The sequence below is a fragment of the Coenobita brevimanus genome, chromosome 19 (genome assembly GCF_032717465.1).
Source record: "Coenobita brevimanus isolate Jiangsu-jjx chromosome 19, ASM3271746v2, whole genome shotgun sequence".
In the NCBI taxonomy this organism is placed as follows: domain Eukaryota; kingdom Metazoa; phylum Arthropoda; class Malacostraca; order Decapoda; family Coenobitidae; genus Coenobita; species Coenobita brevimanus.
The window spans coordinates 18,018,385-18,021,795 of NC_136972.1; the positions used below are offsets into that span (position 1 = coordinate 18,018,385).

At 39.2% G+C, this 3,411-nt stretch overlaps 1 pseudogene; it reads left to right on the plus strand.

The window, feature by feature from the left end:
• Window positions 1–2,766: 2,766 nt before the first annotated feature.
• Window positions 2,767–2,880, plus strand: LOC145391798 (5S ribosomal RNA; annotated as a pseudogene).
• The last annotated feature ends 531 nt before the right edge of the window (window positions 2,881–3,411 follow it).

Genomic DNA, 3,411 nt, shown 5'->3' on the forward strand with positions numbered 1-3,411 from the left:
CCATCAGAGTAGAAAAGAGGAGGGAAGGATGATGAGGTAAAGTTGTTAGAAAGATTTTTGGCAAGGTGCCAGAAGGAGTGGGAAGAATTCGAGTTGGAGAGTTGAGAGCATTTAGTATGGATGAAATTATTTTTAGTAGAGCGAAGAACAGACTTAGCACGATTCCGGGCAGAAACGTAAAGATTATGTGATTCAGGGGTGGGTTGGCTCCGGTACCTTTTGTAGGCCTTCTCCTTGTTGCGGACAGCATTAGAACAAGCGTGATTAAACCAAGGCTTTCTTGCGTTAGTCAAAGGATATGAGAAAGGAATGTATGCTTCCATGCCCGAGAGAATAACCTCCGTAATGCGCAAGGCACACTCAGATGGCTCACGGCCATGGAAGCAATAATCATTCCAGGGAAAATCAAAGTACTGCCTGAGGGCCTCCCAGTCCGCGGCTCCAAAATGCCAGAGACGACGTTTCCCTGGAGGGTCCGCAGGCCGTACTGGAGCGATAGGACAGGTTAAGGTAATAAGGTTGTGATCGGAGGAGCCCAACGGAGAGAAAAGATTACAGACTAAGCAGAAGGATTAGTTGTGAGGAAGAGGTCAAGTATGTTGGAGCTCTCTCCAAGGTGGTCAGGGATACGGGTAGGGTGCTGTACAAGCTGCTCTAGGTCATTAAGGATAGAAAAGATGTAGGCTTGTTCACCAGGTGGATCTGTGAAAGGAGAGGAGAGCCAAAGGTGGTGGTGAACATTGAAATCTCCAAGAATGGAGATTTCAGAGAAAGGAGAAATGGACAGAATGTGTTCCATCGTAGAAGTAAGATAGTCAAAGAATTTTTGATAGTCAGTAGAATTAGGGGATAAGTAAACAGCACAGATATATTTAGTCAGAGAATGACAGGAAAGCCGAAGCCAGAGAGTGGAGAATTCAGAAGAATCAAGTTCAGGAACACGAGAGCAAGATAAGTCGTTGCGTATGTATACACAACAGCCACCTTTGGCTTTGAAATGACTATAGAGAAAGTAGGAGGATACAGAAAAGGGTTTGCTGTCAGTTGCCTCAGACAGCTGAGTCTCCTTTCGAAAAAGAAGGTGAGGTTTAGAGGAGGAGAGGTGGTGCTCAACAGAGCGAAATACATGGAATACTTCAAGAAACATTTGCTGACCTCCGTAAAGGAACAAAACATAGTTTGGCTCCGATACGTTTGATGATATCCTGTGCTTCTGGCCTAACAGTCTTCCCATTGATGAATTTCTCCTGAAATTCAATTCGTTAGTTCCATCAATTAAGTTTACTCATGAGATGGAAATGGATAATGAATTGCCATTTTTGGATGTAAAAGTTATCAGGGACCAAAATGTTTTGAAGGCTGTAGTATACAGATAACCTACAAATATTGTCATATGTGCATTATTATTCAAACCATTACATAAATGTAAAAAGATCGGTGTTCATATCCATGTACTTAAGAGCATATAGAATCAGACCCAGAATTTTTAGTTGATGAACTAAAAATGATCAGAGCATTGAAAAGAAGCTAAATACCCACCAAGTATACTAACTCAGTGCCACAGTACAGCCAAGAAACGATTCACTGAAGGGAAAACTAATAAACCAGATCGCCTGAATATTCAAAGAACCCTTGTCCTCCCTTTCCATGAAAATTTTCTTGATGTTGTTCACATACTGAAGAAACTTAATGCACAAGTAGTATTCAAATTTGAGACCATCAAAAAAAAAAAAAAAAAAAAAAAAGCTCATCAAAAACAGTCCATTCTGTACTTCAGGCGTTGTTTATAAAATCCCGTGTAAAACCTGTAACAAATTTTACATAGGACGATCTGGAAAAGATTTGGAAACTAGAATCTCACAACATAAATATTGTGTAAGGACAGCCCGACAAAAACATCCAGTGATCACCATACTGACTGGACAGGCTCTAAGATTCTAGCAAGATCAAAAAGCTTTGATGAAAGAAATGTAATAGAATCTCGCCTAATTTCTGGCACATATGAAAAGAATGTAAACATGAGCTATGGTCATTTTAAGAGTGATAAATTGTTAACTGAATTAAATTTAAAGCAGTATCCCCCAGACTAACAATTGATTGTTTCCTGTCGTCTCTTGGTAGTGTAGTCACACGGGTGTGGGACACACCTAGCATCAATCCTCTAGGTCTTTAGTTAAGCCGCAGTGTTTATCCTCCCCCCCCTCCATTTGTCAGGTGCATCCCTAAGGAAGAAAAAAGAAAGGTACCTATTGTTCTGTGCATAGCCCATTTTTAGATTCAGGTCATCCTTTGTTGTGTGTCACTCCCTGCTGCAGGTGTCCTTAAGTTAAGCCGCAGGTAAAAATTCAGGTCATCCTTTGTTCTGTGTGCCACTACCTGCTGCGGGTGTGCATAGAAGACCTCTGCCCTTTACGTTTCTGTCTCACTCTGAAGATACGAAAGTACTCACTGTCCCTCCTTTCATTTCTCCTGTGGTTATTTTGCATACATATCTTCACGGTGAAGTGAAGCTTCTGGATATATATATATATATATATATATATATATATATATATATATATATATATATATATATATATATATATATATATATATATATATATATATATATATATATATAAGCCAAACAGATAGAAACAGACGAATAATAAAGTTTAAAATAATGTGGCTGCTTCACCTAAGTGAATTACTTCTACACTGTTTAAAGTCAGTGTCGAAAAAAATCACCAGCATCGAACAACTTTCACTACATTAGCATGATGTATTTTTAACTACCACGTTGAGTACACCGCTTCCCGTCCGATCAGCGAAGTTAAGCAACGTTGGGTCTGGTTAGTACTTGGATGGGTGACAGCCTGGGAACACCAGATGCTGTTGGCATCCCTACGTGTCAAGTGGGGTTGGTGGAGGATTAGTGCCCCTCCCTGTAAAACAATTAACTCTAAGCCATTGGCCACCCCGTCTGGGATACATGGCGTCTGGCAATGAATGAAATGAAAATTTTTAACTACATCCAAGATAATTAAATTCCGTTTATTATGAAGTCACTGGCTTCCAGTTTTCATTCTTTTTTGCAAACAGTACTGCATTCATGTGTTCGACATTTATTGTGTCTAATGAGTTAGAATTAGTTTCATTAAAGAAATATCCGAATTAATAATGTAGGGGTTACGACTGGAGCAACGGAAGCAAAATTTTTCTGGCGTGATAGTAACTATAAAATTCTCCGAATTCCCCACGTGTGGTGGAGAGTTCCGTTTTCGCTTTTACTTATGCAAAGATTATGTAAAATCATGATTACACCGTAAAAAAAAAATAATAATGTGAAATATCGAGTAACATTACTATATGCAGCATTATCCTTTGAATAATCATATTTAATCATTACCATATCATTTTCACACTGCCACA